This window comes from Pan paniscus, chromosome 13, assembly GCF_029289425.2.
Source record: "Pan paniscus chromosome 13, NHGRI_mPanPan1-v2.0_pri, whole genome shotgun sequence".
Taxonomy (NCBI): domain Eukaryota; kingdom Metazoa; phylum Chordata; class Mammalia; order Primates; family Hominidae; genus Pan; species Pan paniscus.
In genome coordinates, this window is record NC_073262.2 from 49,774,087 (window position 1) to 49,795,774 (window position 21,688).

The following is a 21,688-nucleotide window of genomic DNA, read 5'->3' on the forward strand; positions in this document are numbered from 1 at the left end:
GGAGTTTTTATGTGATTTCACTTATATTATTGTCACATTAACATATCAAAAGCATCATATTCCTGTGATGAAGGGACTCAACTCTTTTTAACAGCATCTCCATTGTATTTTTCCTCATATAACATCTGTTGTATATGTTATATATCATATCATATATATTACAGAATTAGTATTTTAAAGAACTATATATATATTTTTAAGTCACCATAGGAACAATTTCTCTGCATTGTTGTGATATCATGATTTTGACCTAGAGATTAGACAAACATTTCCCAAGTTCAAATTAAAATGTCTTTTTATTACTTCAACTCTTTATGCAATCAAATATATTCAATTTCTTGCCCCACTTCCCTGCAGGATGCAAAATAATAACATGTTTTAGTCCACAATTTAAGAAATAGAAAATGATGCAATTCTTTGGGAACTGATTTGTAGTAACTGGCAGCTATATAGCTCAAAGCCAAAACGATTTTTAACAATCAAGTGGTGCGCAAATATCATAGCCTTATGAGGAATTTGATTATGCTTATGTTGATATTGAATGTTCTGTATTGTTTCTAGTCAAACGCAGAAATAATTTATATTGTAAATGTTATTTTTACTTTCATTCTTTATTTTAAAAATCTAATATATTTTAAATATTTTTATTTTCATAAGAATATTATTTTTAAAGCCAGTGTAACTTAGGAGAAAAAAAATATTTAAAACATATTTCTTCCATGTACCAGCAACTTGCTGTTCATGTTCACACCTGAGTTTAATTTCATAACTGTAAAGTAGGTATTATTAATTCCATTTTTTTTACAAATAAGCAAATTAAAAATCAGTGCTCTCTTCCTTAGAAAAATGCAGCAGGGAGATAGCAATCAAATTTCAAACACAGTATCTAATGCCAAGATCAATAAGAAGTTACATTTATTAGCCTGTGTCTATAGTCAAACCATTCAAGAGTGAATGGTACAATACTTACTCTTAACAAGTGTATTGTTTAATGGAAAATAAGTTTAACATCCAGACTTGTACCTATAATAATAACAATAACAGTAACTAAGGTGTTTTGCATTCATTGTAAAGTTTTAGCTTTCATTTTCAGTAGCCCTAAACTTACAGATTAACAAAGACTCTGACGGATTAAATGACTTGCCAGCATCCCACAGTTGCAAAGTGACAGAGCTGAAACCCAATTTAGCCTCCCTGTACGTGTCCTTTTTCCATGGAACTCCTGCTGTCTCTTTAGGCTTCACCTCTACCTATGCCCTCTGCATGATAAGCTCAGTGAAGCTTTCCCTCTGAGGTGAATTACCTATCGCTAGATATAAACCCAAGGTTCTTAAATGAACGCAGTCATGATTTTTGAAGATATATGTTGAACTGACTTATCCTGCCTGATCAGTATATGAATAGAGCAGGGTACAGTGGGGAGGGGAAATGTGCAAGAGGGAAAGAAAATAGCATTATGCAAAGTGAACACAGAAGGCAGTGACAAGTTTTGCTTGATTTAAGAGCAGAGAAAAAAGATTATTCTGATTTTCTTCAGGATGAACTCTTGGTCTGTTCTCATTTCAAAAGGGAACAGCATATCTCAGAAAATGAATGTATCTTCAGATTTTAATGTCATCACCATGGAAGTCACTGGAAGGTGTTGTTATGACCTTCCTCCGCACTGGAGGGGTTCATGATATATCTTCTGTTGATGAAAATTCAGAAGACCAGGGGAGCCGATAAAATATAGCTAAGTGATTCAGAGAGTAAATATTAGGTTCAGTGCCTGATTGCCTCATATTTTAAATATTTCAATGCTCCCTGCATGACTAGATGGGTGTAAAGTACTCACTATTTAGCAACTTCTGCCACAAAAACACCTTAATAGCATCATTCAAAATGTGTACTGTCCTCTTTGGAGTAATGGGCTTTTGATGATAGTAATCAAAGAATGCTGCCTTTGTATGTTAGAGTCGTAGCCACATTGAGAAATGATGACTGTTAAGGACATTTCTTTTCAGTAATTGTGTGCTTTTTTCAGTCCCTTTCTCTGATTTAAGATGAGTGACAGTGGAGTTGGAGCAGGTAGGGTTATTTCCCCCTAACGAAATAGAAACTAGCCTTAGAGAGGCAGATATTGGTGGCAGAAATATGCAAAGAACGTGATCTGAAAAAATAAGATGCAGCCTGCAAAAGCCAATGGGAAGATTAGAGATTAGAAAGAGGTTGTGTTCATACTAATGCAAGGCAAGATTTAGAGACCTGGGCTGTGAATTTGGAAAGCAGAGATCAGATGGGGAGTGTGATGATGGGGTACTGGCTGGGAAATAATGTGTAATGCTTGGGATGGGGGCCGGAATTCATCTGTTCATCTTTTCTTTAATAAAGAAAGATGCTCACACACAAGAGACTGAGAGAGGAACATTTATACATGGAAAATGTTCTTGTTCTTTGTGTGATGAGTCACTTTTAGTCTTCCATGCTGTTTCCTGAGGGTTAAGCCCACTCGGCAGAACAACAGGACCCAACTTCAAGAAAACTCTTAACTCTAAACATTATGACTTTATGACATTTTGGATTTTTCCTTATGGTAGGGGTTTCAGAGGAGCCACATAAACTATATAGAAACACTGTGATAACTGGGAGTGTGCAAGTGTGGGCTCTTTCTTGTCTCAGCTCTGCCACTTGTGATTACTATAATCTTTGTTCAGGTATTTAGCTTCTTTGATGTGCTGTTTCCTGCCTTAAGAATTGTCTTATTGGAGGCGGAGCTTGCAGTGAGCCGAGATTGTGCCACTGCACTCCAGCCTGGGTGACGGAGCAAGACTCCGTCTCAAAAAAAAAAAAAAAAAAAAGAATTGTCTTATAGATATATGTATAGCATGTATTGGCCACTTATGTGCCCATATTATAATTTAAATCTCATAAAAATCGATGACGTATTAATCTCACTTCAGAGAATTTTTTTTTTTTTTAATTGAGGCTCAAAGAGTTTAAGTAACTTTCCCCAGGTCACATGGCTTGTAGAGCTTAGATTTGAAAGGAATTGACCCCCTTTAGAAGGTGATTTTGAGGGCATGGAAATGTACTGGAAATAGGTCTTTTTTTTTTTTTTTTTTTTTTTTTTTTGAGACGGAGTCTTTCTCTGTCGCCCAGGCTGGAGTGCAGTGGCGACATCTCGGCTCACTGCAAGCTCCGTCTCCCGGGTTCACGCCATTCTCCTGCCTCAGCCTCCTGAGTAGCTGGGACTACAGGCGCCTGCCACCACGCCTGGCTAATTTTTTGTAGTTTTGGTAGAGACGGGGTTTCACCGTGTTAGCCAGGATGGTCTCGATCTCCTGACCTCGTGATCCGCCCGCCTCGGCCTCCCAAAGTGCTGGGATTACAGGCGTGAGCCACCGGCCCCGGCCGGAAATAGGTTATTGTTTTATCCCGTCTGTTTTTGTAAACATGCTGGTTTAGAAATCAATTTGCGTAAAAGCCCGAAAAATCAGTAGAATAATTTTATGGTATTTTGCTTTATAAGAAATGAAAGAAGAAACAAATAAGATTTGGACAAAATGCATCCTAGAGACATGGCACCAAAGTGGGCTGGACAGACTCCACAAATATATCTATCTACCTATATAAATCTACTACTGATGATTATATGTTTTGCATAAATTCTGACTTTTTCCCAAAACAGCAATTTTGAAAGATTTTATGTAATTTGAAAATATCTCAGATTTCATCATATCTTTACCCTCCTTCACACAGTTACCTATACCTTTCCCATCCCCCAATTTTGATGCGTGTGAAGTTAATTACTCTGGCCATCCATTCTTTGTCTATTTCCTTCAGGAGGTTTTGAGAGACTAAACACATATCTAATGTTTTGGAGAAAAATCAAACACTGATACTTTAGGTCAGAATATTACTACTAACCTATAAGAATCACTGTTGTAAAAATATAAAGCATTGATCATTTTTGACTAGAAAGAAAGCCTTCTGATGATTGAGTCCAAAGGGCTTATTTTTTTTTTTCCACTAAAAAGCTACTATCCGGCAACAAAAATATATCTTGGCCAAGTTCACACAACACTTTAATTTCAGGGGAGGGACTGGAGCTGGCATTCTGGATCGTGTTCAATGGGCTTCTCTTTACTTTTAACGGTTTCTTTAGGGAGCATACAAGATGTTCCTGGGACTTCGAGTTTGTTTCCACAAACTGCTAAAGCCAACATGGGGCCTAGCCAAATGAAAACACGGAACTACTCTTGAGTTATTTTAGAAATCAAAGATATCAACTGGGTAACTGCTCCTGCATTCATGGGAGTTAGGCATTAGCAATTGACCATAGGTTTGTTTTCATGGTTCATAATGTGATTTCATAATTCCCCATGCTGCACTTCAAGTGCATCACTAGTTCATATGGGTATGTATATATATATATGCATGCATGCATGCATGTACAAAACAGAAGTCAAAGCACATAATCGAATACCTATCATGTATTAGGTGTTATTTTAGGCATCTTACTCTTCATCTTAATCCCAGACCCTCATGAAATGGAAGACGTTATTTCTGTTTAGCTTCTCTATCTAGGATGAGTTTGAGGAACTAAATGAAAGGCTGTATGAGAAGATGCCTTGTAAACTCTTTGCTGCCTTTTCCCGTCCATTGTCACAATGTACGATGGAACGAGCTTTCTGGCTCTAACAGCACATTTGGATATGCTGCTTACACTTGATGCTCAGCCTTTATCCTCCTGTTAGCTCAATATGTTATCTTTTCTGTTCCATGTGGCCAATTTCTGATAATACACACCCATCTTTTTGCCCCAGCCCTGTTCCATTCTGGCTAGTGAGAGCCATCTTGCCTGGCTCCCCCAGTGGGAAGGGGATCACATCATTCACATATTTCTAAACTGTGTTAAAATATTTTTTGAATGAAAAACTCTAAATTATTCAGATATGTGGCAACTTACAGGAGGAATCATTTTTAGAGTCTCTAAAACATTTTAGGAAGCACGAGATCTAATATAATGAAGCTTCTTTATATGTGACAATTATTTTGAAGTGATGTTAAAGTTCTCCACGTGGTGCAGAATGAAACCTTCTGAATTACTATGCCTGGTAGTCATTATTTATAGTCTCTGTTAAATTCAAACATAATACACCCATAAAAATGCGATGTTGATTCTACGGATGCTATTACTCCATTTACTTAGACAATATCAGTAATGTGGGCTGAGTTCTCATTTAACAAACTTAAACCGACACAACTTACAGAATTCAGGGAATTAAGGTTTTTTTCTTCATTATCACATTTCTTTCTTCTTTCCTGATCTTTTAGGAATTGGCTTTCTGAATATTTCGTATATCTGTCTGCTTCATCCCTGTTTACCTGTGGAAACACAGGCTTTGATCTCCTGCTTGGGACATTGTGAGAACTCTCTTCCTGGACTTTCTTCTTCTGTCTATCCCACTCTGGTTCCCTCTCCACACTGTAGCAAAAACCACCTGAGTAATTTGCAAAGGTAATGATGCTATCTGCTTAAAAACCATTTAACGGTCTGAAGTTAGTAGGATCTGAGTTGAGGAGGGGTCACAGGACCACGGAAGATTCACAAGGAGGATAAACAGGGGTGACTTCAGTGAATATGATTTTGAAGTCAACTCTTGTAAATGTGTTTTGTATGCCCTTCAAAATACCAGAGTGGAATAGAACCATCTGTTTAAAGAGCTTACACTGAAGCTTGGGAAAGGAGGCTCTGGATTCTACTATCTTTCCTTTTGATAAATGACTGTTAAGGACATTTCTTTTCAATAATTATGTGCTTTTCTCAGTCCCTTTCTCTGATTTAAGATGGGTGACAGTGGGGTTGGAGTGGGTATGGTTATTTTCCCCCTTAAAAATATAGAATGTAACATTAGAGAGGTAGACATTGGTGGCAGAAATATGCAAAGAATGTGATCTGCAAAAATAAGATGTAGCCTGAAAAAGGCAATGGGAAGATTAGAGACTAGAGGTTAGGTTCATACTAACGCAAGTCATTTAGACACCTGGGCTCTAACTCTTCTAACTTTTCATAACCGTCTTTTTCTAATTATTTTCTTTATCCTTATGTCACATAGTTGTAGCCAGATTAAGACCAGATAGGGAAAGACTCAATCTTGAATGAAAAAGTAGGCACATATATGACATCAGAAGTTATTAAATCTGTGTTTGCTAGGCCTTTGTCTTCTTATTTAATATTCTTCCAGGGTTCTTCATCAAAGTCACATTTGTGTTTATGCCAATAACATCATTCTTAATATTCTCATAAGGAAACTATGCACTTCTTCAAGGAGTTTTTTACTCAGACAGTGTCTGTACATTGAGATCTGAGCCCACTTTACTAAGCTGGATAACCACAATCTTTATTCATAGGTGCTACACTTATTACACTAAACACGGAGGGATTTCAGTGAGTAGGGAGACAGTTTAAGGAAAATAACTTGAGACTCCCACACATACACATCTTTGTGGTAGTAGAGCGTATGGGAATAGGCATGAGGACAGAATGGAGGAGGCAATCAATTGTTTTAGTAATTTCTCTACAGGTCAAGGTAAGTGGAGGAATGAAGCTCCTAGACATTTTTCCCTTTGCATCACATATGCTGACGCTCTTACTTTATAATTAACTGCAGTGAAGGCTGTGTCTCCTTTAGCAGGGCTGTGGACCCATCAAAAATAATTTGTCCGGAGTAAGTGTAGGGAAAAAGGGGCAGCCTATCTTTTGCTAAACCACAGATCATTTTTGTTGGTCTGTCTGTCTGTTGTTTGTGTTCCCCTCTGCATGGCTCCAGCCACATTTGCTTTTTTTTTTTTTTTTTTTTTTTTTTTGCGAAGGAGTCTCGCTCTGTGGCCCAGGCTGGAGTGCAGTGGCTCCATCTGGGCTCACTGCAAGCTCCGCCTCCCGGGTTCACACCATTCTCCTGCCTCAGCCATTCTACGGCCTCCCGAGTAGCTGGGACTACAGGCGCCTGCCACCACGCCTGGCTAATTTTTTGTGTTTTTAGTAGAGATGGGGTTTCACCGTGTTAGCCAGGATGGTCTCAATCTCCTGACCTCATGATCCACCCGCCTTGGCCTCCCAAAGTGCTGGGATTACAGGCGTGAGCCACTGCGCCCGGCCCACATTTGCTTCTTTCTGTCAGTGAGCTCTTTCTACCATTGTGCCCCTCCAACTTCTGGTCTGCCTGTGATTGCAGCCCTGGGCTGCCCAGGCATCTGGTGCCCGCAGGTCAAACTCCAGTTCCCCCAAACCCAGTGAAACCAGCAGCAACACAGCCTTTACTAGAATGTAATAATGTTTCCATTTTGCACTTTTGAGACAGCAAATTATCAGGATCTAATGGTCCCTCATGTTGATGTATATTGCTCTCACATACCGTCTGACTACAAATCAAGGATGCTGAACAAGTTTCCAGAAATACACATTGCATAATTTCTTTAATTGACACTTTTAAAAGTGAGACTCTATTAAGTGATTTTATTCAAAGCTGATTTGTTTGTGGCTCATAATAGTTTTCTTGAAAAGCTACTTGTTATTTTATACTCCAAAATGTGAAATCAGGTTAAAAAATGCAAAATAAAATCACATAATTTAACTTCTCACTCTTTAGCTATATATATATATACACACATATATATACACACATACATATATGTTTTATAGCAGGCAAAAGGTTAGTGTTTAGTGTCTTAAAAACTACAAAAGAGGAAAAGGCAATCAAATGCCTAGAAAAGCAGGCAATTTGAATATAAATAGACAATTATAAAGAAATATAAACTGTAACATTACATGGAATAAGATTTTTTAAGTTACTAGCAATCAGATAAATCAGATTAAACAATACTATTTTCATATACCAGAATGCAAACACTAAATTTTTGAAAATATGAAATTTTGGTGGGTTTGTTGGGAAACTGATACTCCTATATCAATTCCTTGTGAAATAGAAGTTGGAAAATAAATTGCTGTGGGGAAATAAATTGGTAGAGGGGCACAGGGAAATTGAATGGCAATTTGGAATTGCCATGAAGTCACAAATAACATAGGACTCAATAATTCTCTAAGGCGTCTTTATTAGATAAGTACTCATACATATATACAATGAGGTCTGAAAGAGGACTGGTATTGAAACAAAAAAAAACCAAAAATAAAAGTTTATTAAGAAGATAATCACTGAATAAAATAACCATATTCGTACTTTAGAATTATGTAGTATTTTTTAAAATTGAAACAGACAGAGATGTATTGTTGAAAAGAAGCACGTGAAAATTGATATATACTGAATAATACACTTTATGGAATTAAATACTATATATTTTCTATGTACATATACCTGTGCGTGTGTATAATACGGATGTCAATGCATTGTAAAGGGTATAGAGAATTGACACTAAACTAATAGCAATAATGTCTCAGGTAAGTAGAGAAGAGAGGGAGGGGAGTGGGTTTGGGGGTGTGGAAAAGGAAAAATTTGTCTTATCTATAATGTTTTAATTTTTAGTAAAAATAATATGTTCATATATTCACTATGTTATTAAAAATGAATACTAATTTTTATTATAAATAAACAGACTCTACAAAGTACAGCAAATATTACAATTTCTGACATGTTTTGAGACTGTAAATGTTCTTCTTGCTATTTTATGTTAGTGCTTTATTGATTCTCAAGTACTACTGAAGTACACAGGCAAAACGCATGAGGCTGTATGGCTTCATGGCTAAGTACATGTGTTTGGAGGTCACACTGTTTGATTTCTGATACAACTGCTTGCAGTTGATCAACTTGGTCAAATTATTTAACCTGCCTGTGCTACAGTCTCCCCATGTGTTCAGCATGAACGAGCATAAGGCAAGCAAGTACACAAAAAAACTACCACTTTTGATAGTGGTGAATATTAAATGAGATCCACAAGAAGGCTGTAGAACAAGATGAGACAGGTAGTGAGCCCTCGGGACATATGAACCACTGTTAGCTCTTGGCTATGCAGAAGGCTGCCTGTTCTCGTAGGTTTATAGATTTCTTGACACACACACCCACCCAACCACCCATACACACACACACACGATGAAAGCTAAAATCTCATTCCCTTTTTTCCCACGAACTTGAAAAATCTCATCACTCATAGGAAATTTGAATAAAGCATAACTTTGTCTTATGTTAAGTGACACAGAACACTAGGACACTGAATTGAGTCCATTGAAAATCGGCTTCAATAATTTACAGCCTGCAAAGCTTCAAACTCTTCATCTATTTTGTTTTAAGTTTGGATTTGTCACACTCTGACATTTTCATATGTTTCCAAAATGTCACCATACTAGGGCAAAAGAAGCTATTATATCAAGTGCCCTTGAAATGCTTCCAACTCCACATTCTGTGTTACTTGTGCTTGATGTGCACGACTGTTACATAGAAAAGAAACATTTTTTTTTCAGGATAAAATATTAGGTTTGAGAAGTCAAAGTTTTATGAGGCAAAAAGCTTATCTTAAACTGATTCCTTCAACTTCATTAATCATTATTGAATGCTAATAATCACACACATACAAGCAAACACCCCCCCACACACACACCTTTCTGCTTAATAGGTGACTTTAACAACAATTCTACCAATCAGGAGTATCTGCTGGTATAAATAAAAATAATTTTTTGGTCTTCAAAATCTTCAATGACAGCTGAATTCCTAATTTTTATTCCAAATTCTTCTCATAGTTTTAAGGTTTTTTTTTTTTAAACAAACTATTTGATTTCCTCTTACCCGTACAAACTTACTTTGTATGATTTCTCTACTAGTACTCTTATTCTGAGTCTTCAATGAGTTTACTGCCACATGAAAATATGATGCTCATGTATTATGTCTATGTTAGGTGGGAACTGGCTTTTCTGTTTTTCAACCATTGAAACATTCAATCATCTTTGAAAACCCAGTTCACTCTCACTTTCATGAAGATTCCAGGCCAGACAATTCAGCCTTCTCTGAACATGCATTGCACAGAGTCTCCATACCAAGTGGCCCAGAACTTTGTCTATACTGTTTTGTTGGCTGAAGATCTATGTGTCTAACTCTCATCTGCATAATTTGAACATAAAATCCCTGAGGATAGAGATTTGGAAACTGTTCTTCATGTAATGATTTCATTCCATAGAAGTGCAAAAAGAGGGTGAATTGGTTACATTTGATAATCCGAAAACATTTTTAAAGGCATCCTGGGATAGTGGCAGAAAGGAAGACATCAGAAATCTGACTCTGCATGTAGACAACAATTTCACAGGCAGACTCTGTTTGCTGTGATTTTTGGAACTCCTAATTCAATCGAAGGCTTGCAAATTCTTGGGAAAGGCTTGGACAGTAAATTATGGTTAATATGAGTCAATTTTATCTCTTAGTTAAGCAGAGGCTACCCATTATTTATCCTATAGCCTTGTGGCAGGCAGCTGTGCATGTGTTCCTGGAGTATCTTGCACAGAGCTTGTGGACGCCAGAATGGGCGAAAACAACCCTGCTTTTCGAATATCAAGGATCTGTGTTCTGATTATTGACTACTGGAAAAAGGTGGAGAGCCATTGTTGTTGTACCTTTTCCCAGTATTACAAGAACTTCCCTCCCTGGCTAAATGACTTTCAGGAAATATAAAGGGCCTCCAAATTTACCCCCTTTAATTTTCCTTTTTTTTTTTTTTCCTTTCAGGGGTTGGACATTGATGACTAGGGGTATTCAAAAGCAGTTATATATACAAAGGAAATTAGGAAGTTACCATGCAAGCCCAGAAAAAGATTCAGGCTCTGCGATGACCTGAGAAGACCATAAGTTTGCACTTTAGGTTGATTTTTGGCACACATACAATGTAACACAATAATCAAACTTTTTGTTTGATTATTTATTGTTTTTCAATAAATAAAACAGAAAACCAGCAAATTCTGGGGGAGGGAGGAGAATTAAGTTTCCAGAGTTATCACATTTTAAAATCAAAATATATGGTTTTCAACAAAAAAATCGAAAGACATACAACGCAACAAAAAAGTATGATTTATTCAAAGGCAAAAAATAAACCCACAGAAACTGTTCCTGTAAAGCACCTGATGGAAGGGAAGATCTACTACAAAAAGACTTTAAAACAAATGTCTTAAGATGCTCAAAGAACCAAGGGAAGACTTGGAAAAGTCCAGAAAACAATGTGTGAAAAAAATGGAAAGATCAATAAACAGACAGAAAGCAAAAGGAAATTCTGGAGTTGAAAAGTACAATAGCTGAAACCAAAAATTCACTAGAGGGACCCAATGACAGATTTGCACAAGCAGAAGAAAGAATCAGCAAACTTGAAAATAAGACCATGGGAATTACTGAATCTGAGAAATAGAAAGTAAAAAGACTGAAGAAAAATAACCAGCACCTATGGAAACTGTGAGATTTTAACAAGAGGACTAACATACTCATTGTGGGAGTCCAGATTAAGAAGAGAAAGAAACAAAGAAAATATTTAAAGAAATAATGGACAAAAATGTCCCACATTTGATGAAAGATATGAACATAAGCATCCAAAAATCTCAATGAACTCCAAGGATTATGAACTCAAAGACGTCCATTATAGAGACACATTATAATCATCAATATAAAGTCAAAGAATTTTGAAAGCAGTGAGAAAAAAAGCAAATCATGTACAAGTGATCCTCAATAATATTTGCAGCATATTTCTCTTCAGAAACTTGGAGGCAGGAAGGCAGTGGGCTGATATATACAAAATTCAAAAGAAAAAAAAGAAAGGTGAATGAAAGAAAGAGAAAAGAAAAGAAAAGAGACCTGTCATTCAAAATCACAACATCCAGCAAAACTGTACTTTAATGATGAGGGAGAAATGAAAACATTCCAAGGTAAATACAAGTTGAAATTGTTTATTAGCATATGCATTCCCTGAAAACAATGCTAAGGAGACCAGCAGGTTGACATGAAAGGAAACTAGATAGCAACTGGAAGCTTTATGAAGAAATAAAGATCTTAGTAAAGGTAAATACCAGGGCAATTATAAAACTAACATTATTGTAATAATGATATGTAACTCCACTTTTTGTTTTCAACATGATGTAAGAGACTAAGGCATTTAAATATTATTAGCTCATGTTGTAATACCAAATGGTAACCATAAAACAAATAGTTGAAAAATATACACAAAGGAAATGAGAAAAGAATTGAAATGTTTTACTACAAAAAAATCAACTAAACATAAAATAAGACAGTAATGTAGGAAATGAGAGACAAATAAACTATAGGGCAATAGGGCATACAGAGAACAAATATTAAAATTACAACAGTAAGTCCCTCCTTATTAGTAATTGCTTTAAATGTAAATCAGTCAGATGTCGTGGCACATGCCTGTAATTCCAGCACTTTGGGAGATCAAGGTGGGAGGCTTGCTTGAGCCTAGTAATTTGAGACTAGCCTGGACAACACAGTGAGACTTCATCTCTACAAAAGATTAAATTAGCCAGATGTTGTGTTGCACACCTGTGGTCCCAACTACTCAGGAGGTTGAGGTGGGAGAGTCACATGCACTCAGGAAGTCAAAGCTTCAGTGACTCAAGATTGTGCCACCACACTCCAGCTTAGGTGACAGAGTGAAACCACGTCTCCAAATAAACAAATAGATACATAAGTAAATGTAAATCAGTTAAATTATCCGATTTAAAGATAAATATGGCAGAATGGATAAATACAATATGATCTAACTACGACTTGTACACAAGAGACTCAATGTAGATCAAAAGACACAAATAGGTATTAATAAAGGAATGAAAATGGATATTCCATACAAATAATAGCCAAAAAAAAGGAGCAGGAGTGCCTCTGTACTAAAACTAGACAAAAAAGACTCTAAGTCAAAAAATGTTACAAGAGACAAAGAGGATTATTATATATTAATCAAATATTTTACACAACAATATATAACAATTGTAAACATTTACACACCCAATGACAGACCATCAAAATACATGAATCAACAATTGATGGAATTGAAGGGAGAAATAGCTTTACCTTAATAGTTGGAAACTTTAAGACCCCACCCTCCATAATAGAATAACCATAAAGAAGATACATAAGGGAGTAAAAGACATTATTAACACAATAATCCAACAAGATCTAACCAACATCTACCAAACACAATATCAACAAACAACAGAAAACACAACCTTCTCAAGTGCAGATGGGACATTTTCCAAGGTAAACCATATGTTAGGCCACACATTAAATCTCAAAAAGACAGACATCATACAAAGTATCATCTCCAACTAAAACAGGATGCAGATATAATTCAACAACACTAGTAAAACTGGAAAATTCTCAAATTTGTGGAAATTAAATAATATGCTCTGAAACATCAAATTAAATTAAAAGGGAAATTATAAAATAAAAAAGTAATGAAAACACAACATACCAAAACTTTGGGGATTTTAAAAAGCAATGCTAAGAGGAAATTTTAAAGATATAAACACATATTTAAAAACAACAAATGAAAGAACTCAAGTCAACAACCTAGCTTTACAACTTAAATAATTAGAAATAAAAAGAACAAATAAAAACCAAATCTAGCAAGAGGAAGGAAATAATAATGATTAGAGAAGAGGTAAATGAAATATAGAATAGAAAGCAATAGAGAAAATTTACTAAAGCCAAGAGTTGGTTCTTTAAAAAGATTAGCAAAATTGGCAAAGCTTTAGGTGGATGGAAAAAATGTGAAAAACAGATAAGATTCAGCTTTCTGAAATCAGAAGTGAAGTTGGGAACATTGATACCAATTCTACAAGAGTTCTATGAGCAATTTTATGCCAACAAATTCGATAACGTAGAGGAAATAACTACATTTCTAGGAACATAAAACCTACTAAGGCTATAAACTATGAAGAAACAGAAAGCATGAATATACCTGTAACTAGCAAAGAGAGTGAATTCATAATTAGTAATCACTAATCTTCCAACAAAGAAAAGCCCTGAACCTGATGGTTTCACCAATGAGTTCTACCAAGCCTTAAAAAGAAAGCAAATTCTTACATAGCCCATAACATGAATGGACCTTGAGAACATTACGATGAATGAAATAAGCCTATCACAAAAATATAAATGCTGCATGATTCTATTTATAAGAGGCACTTAAGGTAGTCAAAACCATAGAGACAGAAAGTAAAATGGAGATTGCTGGGGGCTGGGGAAGTGGGGAACTGAGGAGTCATTGTCGAGTGAGCACATTGTTTAGAGTTTCCATTTTTGCAACTCTTTTCAAGAGTTCTGGAAGTGGATGATGTAAAGTCTTTTGTAATTATTTAAAGGCTTTTTGATGATGTAAAATTACTACCTTAACTATTTTAAGCCCAGTGGCATTAAGTACATTTACATTGTTGAATTCACATTGTTGAACAATGTGAATGTACTTACACTTAATGACACTGGACTTAAAATAGTTAAGGTAGTAATTTTATGTTAAGTGTATTTTTCCAAGCTTTAATAAATGAAATAAAAAGAATATTTGAAATTTATTCTGTCAAAGAGCTTTTTTATTATGCAGTAATTAGTCAACACTTATTTTGAGTCTACAAATCACTAGGTCTTTTGTTAGGCCCTGTGGCTTTGTTGATATACAAGTCAGAATTTTAGCCAATGCCCTCAAACTTCTTACAACTCATGTCAGGTAACTGGCAAATAATTAGAGTCCATGTTACAAAAGAAAAATTACTGAAAGCATTCAAGTAAGGAACAGCCATGCTATTCTGGTGCCTGGTTGGCCTGGAGTCCGCGGTCTGACATCAGTGCTAAAGCTTAAGGAAAATATGAGGATCCAAAACAACACTGAATGAAAAATGAGGACACATATTCCTTTATAAGGGCATGGTTGTCTGTGTGGTTCCACACAAATAATGTCACCACACTGAGTGAGTTTCTGGAATACTTAATCAAGTCTATAATAAATTATATTCAAATAAAGAATATTTGATGAATATTGAGCAACAATACAATTTAATCTAGTATCTACAGTGCTTGGAGTTGAAGCCTATGAACAAACAGCCTGCTTCGTACATCGCAGGAGATCATACCAGGAACCATCAAAGTTTTACCTTGCCAGGCTTTTGAGCTTACCCTTGTTAGCCACTCTCACCTCTCTGGCCATATAGATGAAGGAACAGTCTTGCTTAAAAAGAGACTTTGAACAAACTTTTAGTTTAGTTTTTTTTTTTTTAAATAATCTTCCAGCATTCTAAACTTTGAAATATGGATAACTTAAGAAATATTGATTACATTGATCTTGATACTGCTTTAAGAGATAATGGAAATCACCACATAAATGATGTGCACTATATGATTTAGATAACAAAATTAATTTTTTGTAATATTATCTGGATCTATTATCTTTTATTTGACTAATATTTTGCCAAATATTAGTCACATAAAATCATAGCTTCATAGATTTTTAATATAATTTTTTAAAATAATGGTCTGTTTACCCACTTAAGATTCTAGAAATGTTTTAACTGTCTGTTAGCTTGATTTACACCATTTAAATATGAAGACCGTTAAATAAAATACTTTAGACAAATTAAATATAGCAGAGATTATTTGAGCAAAGATGATTCATGAACTGGGCAGCCCTTAGAACCAGGAGTGGTTCAGAGAGCTTCACCCAGCACCATGGGTAGACAGTTTTTATAGACAGACAAAGTCATCTATAGAAAGCACTTGATTGGTTGCAGCCTGACATTTGTCTTATTTTCCATGGTATGAAGAGACATTTGCTTTGTTTGGATACATGCTGATCATTTGGCATCCTGTGATTGGCTGAAGCTTGGCTGATACGATCGGCTGAAACTCAGCTACCTGTTGCAGGAATATGCTCTTAGGCTGTAATTTGTTTACATACTAAGTTAGCTGCAGTACAATACTAGGAATTTCAAGTATGGAAGCAACCTAAGGCCAGATTTAGTTTAAAAAGACATATGGAAAATGCACATCCATATACAGTCCTCACCTGAGCTATGTGAATGCCAGTGGCCATATTTGAGAATGTTGATTTCAATCTCTATACAAATGAGAACTGCAGATTGCCAGAGACGGGTGGAGTGGTGGGGTAGCAACTGGTGAAGAGGAGAAAGAGAGGAAAAATTTGAATTAATTTCTAGACTTTTAATTTGTAGGCTCTAGGTGGTCATGAAAAACTTTCCAAGAAGCTGGATATGGGGATACCAGCAGACCAAAGCTTCAAAACATCTGTAGAGTTCATATCTCCTGAGATGTGGAAGTCTAATTTGAGATGAACTGGATACATCAGGGACACTCAGCATCTCTCCAAAAAAGGATGCTCCCTTTTTGACAGACAGGAATCAGCACAAGGAAGCTACATAGTTTTGACAGAAGTGAATAATATGACTCTAATAAGCAAAGCTTCACAATAAATAAGGTTAGTAAAATTATTTGGGATATAACTATAAAACTAAACAAATAATGTAAGTCATGAATTTAATGGATTTTTCAATACCAGTGAAGTGATAACCTAAAGCAGGATACAGCTGATGTTGGGTATCTATATGTGAATTTCATAATTTCATAACTTGTTTTCTCATAAAGAATTTGTTTTAGCTAGATGCGTCATACTTATAATAAAATTCCAGAACATGGAGCATTGATTGGTTAACTCAATATTTTGACACACATTGAAAATAAGACAGACCTCAGTTTTTACATCTTAATTAGTCCTAGATTTAAAGTCTTTTGCAAACAAATAATTTCCTGTTTCTCTAGAACATATGCATAGTAATTAGAATGCTAATGTTAATGTTTTTGGAAACTATTATTGATGAATGCAGTTCAGTTCAGCCTTGAGTATCATCCCAAGTTTTTTTCTCAATACACAGGGTTGATGCTTTTACGTTGTAACCTAGTGGAGCACTCAAATAAGGCATAATTCAGCTTCCTTTTCCCAACAGGCTGGAGTGCAGGGTCTCAGTGTTAAGTATCAGCTCTTAATTCTTTTGTCAAGACTTGTCATATGCTAAACATCCTTTTTTTTTTCCTCAGCCCTCGATTTACACTGTTTCTATTTTAATTAACAAATTAATTTTGCTCCCTTAACAATTGTCCTCATCATTTTTGGAAAAAATCTCCCCTTGGAGAAGCAGTTTGTGCAACCCACAAACTATGAAATCAGAAACTCGTGGGTCTTTTTTGGCCATAGTCACTTAATCTATCAAAGTTACAGTTTTTTATTTGTGAATGGTGATTACAACTGCACGCAAGACATGTAGGTAAATATAGTATCTGCTTTATAAGTTTCTATAAAAATCATAAATTAGTTAACATGCATAAAGCGCTCAGCATAGTGCTTGGTTCACTATAGGTATGATGATCTATTATCAGTATTATTAAATAATATGTGTAAACGTGTGGCTCCTAGCAACTGTTCCACCAGTAACAGCTCCTATTATGGCTCTCATTTGACTTTCTCTTTAGTTATGTTTGTTTTGTAGCTGAATTTAGTTGCCATGACAAGGAAAGGAAGGAAGAAACTCATATGTAGCCTTTATAATTCATTCATTAATTTATTTATTCATTCCCAGAATCATTTATTTAATAAATATGTATTGACTACTTATTATATTCCAGACTCTGTGCTGGATTCTTATAAACATATATTACCTTATATAATTCTCAAGATAACTGGCTATATAAGGCATTATAGTATGTATTTTATTGATGAAAACAAATGAGAAGTCAAAAAACTTGTTGAGGTTCATTTGGAGCTCAGAATATCTGACTCTAATCTGGATTCTTCTCACCTCCCCACATTACCTTTGGCTGAGTTTCTGCCTGCTATGCTGTCCAAAGCATGCACAGAACCCAATTACATTTTATAAATAAGAATGTAAAATCTGAGAAAGATGATTAGTCTCTGTAACTTCTATATACATGAAAACTTTATTATTTCCCCACGTTACATTTCCATGCTCCTAAGAATCCAGTCTCTGAAAGTTGTGTTACTGTAGACTGACTCAGCAGTCACAGGCAGCCTCTGAAGTGACGGTTTTTCGTTTGGAATGTTGTTTCCAGCTGTATTAATGGGCACTTTCTGCACTATTGATCAGTTTAGCTGGGTGGTTAGTTTAATCTGGTCATCAACACAGCCATAGAAACCAGGTGCATCACTGTTTTTTAGTTTACTGTTGTTGAACAAGCAAAGCCATAAGCTTACATAGGGTGTTACCAACCCCTGGATTAGCTGCAGTCAGATGTGGATTATTGAGAAGCTCACTCCTTCATTGAATTACCTGCAGTGGGTGGATACTGATAGGGAGATGGGGCTGGTCATTGTATGTGATAGTTTTATCAAGCTATTCAACCTATACATATTTTGTTTGTGTCTTGGCGATGTTTTAGTTCTCCCTATGAAGAGGGAGTAAGAAATTTTTTCCTAACTTTCAATCAAAACTTGAAAATGCTTAGAATTCAATTTCTTTTAAACCATGGACCAGATTCTTTTTGTTGAAGTGTGAAAGCAGAGACTTGTGCCTGAATGAAACATTGCCAGTGTAAGGTTTTTGGCAACATCTATTACCTCTTTTTCTTTTCTACAAAGACAGCTGTTATTTAGGTGGGGCTTTAATTTTTGCTTCTTGGTTCCGTAATAAATTTAATTGGCTACCAAAAACTTACGTAAGGGGAATTTTGTCATTTGAGTTTTTGTTAAGTTTACTTTTATACAAATTACTGTGTTTTCTAAATAAAATTCATGCATGCATTATGATCAAGATTTTTAATTCATTTAGACATATTCAGACATGCGCAATTACTAATTTTTGGCTTTTGAATATAAGCTATCCAGACACTTCTCTTAAGTCATTGTATTCACTATATTTGTATTCTTCAAAATAATTAAAGCATGGGATAAAAAAACCCAAGAACAATAAATGAGCCATTAATGAATAATTTTTTTTCATTTTCAGATATAAATATTGTCACTATTATTATTATATGGAAACTGTCATAACAGTAACATTCAAAACATAGCATATTCCATTTTTTCCTCAACGTACTCTCCAACAGATATGGACCATTTCAACAATATAACTTGGTTTCAGCATTGCTCAGGATTTCCCATGCCCCTTAATGCCTCACGCTCATAAGTACTTGATGTGTCCTGTATCTCAATTAACTTGACTCAAGCTCAGGCTTTCATGATTTTCATTGCATGTATGAGCTAAATTTTGCTTGAGGTCACTGCTCCTGAACTTGTAAAATAGCTTTATGAATAAAACAGTGTTGAATATACCCAAGGCATATTTCAGGTTGCTATTTTGCTAGTGCACCACATAAAGATGCCTCCTGCATTCTTTTTGATTATTATTCATTGTTTCCCTTTAAACAAATATTCTCAGTCACATTTTGTGCCTTAAAGTTTCCATAATGGTCACTCTGCCACCACAGAACAATAAGCACAATTGCCCATAGGTTTAACCTCATCATCTCTTTGTTTGAAATCGCACTGTAATAAGAAATATTCTTGTGAGAGATCAGCTCACTGCCAGGCTTTCTTTTCTCAAGTTTGCTGCTTACTACTTAGAGAAGTTTTAGCTAGATGTCTGTAGATATGTGGAGAGATATACTCCACTTTCATTTCTGTACATCATTCTTTCTCTTCTGCAATTTACTTACTTTTCTACTCTCTTGAAGCTTCTGTTTCCCCAAATTTTGAGGTAAGTAGCATCAAATTTAAGTGTATAGCTTTGATTTTGTGTCTATAAATTCCATGCCACTCACTTTCCCTCATCTCTCACCTTTGTTTTATTTTGTTACAAAACCTATACATTTTTCCTGGGAAACCTTAGCCATTTAAAATCATGTTCAAAATCAGAATACCATAACTTCTCCCAAAAGCAACATGACAAAATGTATCAAAACTTTTAGTATTGTTTATGACTTTTCATCTAGTACTTTAAAAATAAATGATAGTACATATACACGATGCAATGTTATTCATTTATTTGTTTTTCAAAAAATGTTGAATAATTTGTAAATTTATCACAAAATAGTTATTCAACAAATATTGAACTCTACTGCATGACAGTCACTGTTTCAGTGGTAAGTGAAAACTTGATAAGAAACTGTATGACAATAGTACAATGATTATTTGTAACTAAATATGAAGGGCATGTATCAAAGTAGAGAGGCTTGGAGAATCTATAAGTATGCTTTCCATTCTTAATATGTTTTTATATTCTTCATGTTTTACAATGAGTATGTATTATTTTTATAATAATGAGAAGTCCACCTACTTGTTTTAAAAAGCAGAAAACTTAGCAGGTAATACCACTTGCTCCATGTGCTTGATCAGGAGGTAGAGTAAGGGAGACGATTACTCACAAAATATTACAAATATGGAGCTGACGTCAGGCATAGGTGCTTTTAAACTAATACAAGCTTGCAGCTATTCTGACACCTAAAGACTGAGTTCCTGCATCAAAATCAGAAGGGTGCTTACATTAAATATATATTCTAAGTTCCACCTCAAACCCTATGTAGTCAGACACTTGATGTGGGAGCTTGAATTACTCAATGTATGCTGTATAACAGATTATACCAAAACTTAGCTATTTATAACAAAACATGATTATTATCTTACACAGCTTCTAAGGGTCAGGAATTAGCAGTTGTCAGTGGGTGGTTCTGACTCCTGGCCTCTCATGAGGCTCCAGACATCTGAAGGTGGGGTTCTGGAGGACCAGTTTCCAAGATGGTTCCCCAACATGGTTGTTGGCTGAAGGCTTCACTTTCTTCCTGGCTGTTAAAGGAAGCCACAGTTCACCGGCACACAGTCCTCTTGGTAGATTGCTTGATGGCTGGCTACCTCAGAGGGAGTAATTCCTGAGAGAAAGCAAGAGCAAACCACAATGCTTGGTACCCAAGTCACACAGCATCACCTCGAATGAATTTTATTCTTTAGAAGCTGCGTTAGTTAGGGTTCTCCAGAGGGATAGAACTACTAGGGTATATGTATATGTGAAAGGGAGTTTATTAGAGAGAATTGGCTCATGCAATTACAAGGTGAAGTCCCACAATAGGCAGTCTGAAAACTGGGGAAGAAACAAGCCAGTAGTGGCTTAGTCTGAGTCTAAAAGCCTCAAAAGCAGGGAAGTCAACAGTGCAGTCTTCAGTCTGTGGCCAAAGGCCCAAGAGCCCCTTGCAAATCAGTGGTGTAAGTCCAAGAGTCCAAAGGCAGAAGAACCTGGAGTCTGATGCCCAAGTGCAGGAGGAGTGGAAGGAAGCACCCAGCACAGGAGAAAGATGAAAGCCAGAAAACTCAGCAAGCCAGCTTATCCCACCTTCTTCTGCCTGCTTTTTCTAGACTTACTGATAGCCTTTTGGACAGCACGCACCCACCCGCACTGAGGGTAGGACTTCCTTTCCCAGTCCACTGACTGGAATGTCAATATCCTCTGGCAACAGCCTCACAGACACAACCAGAAACAATACCATTACCTAGACATCCTTTAATCCAACCAAGTTGACACCTAATGTTAACCATCGCAAGTCCACCCCTTGTCAACTTGGCACCCATACAAATCTCCTGAAATCATACACAATCTCCAAATAATGACAACAATATGATCATAATTACACCCAACATAATACATCTATCC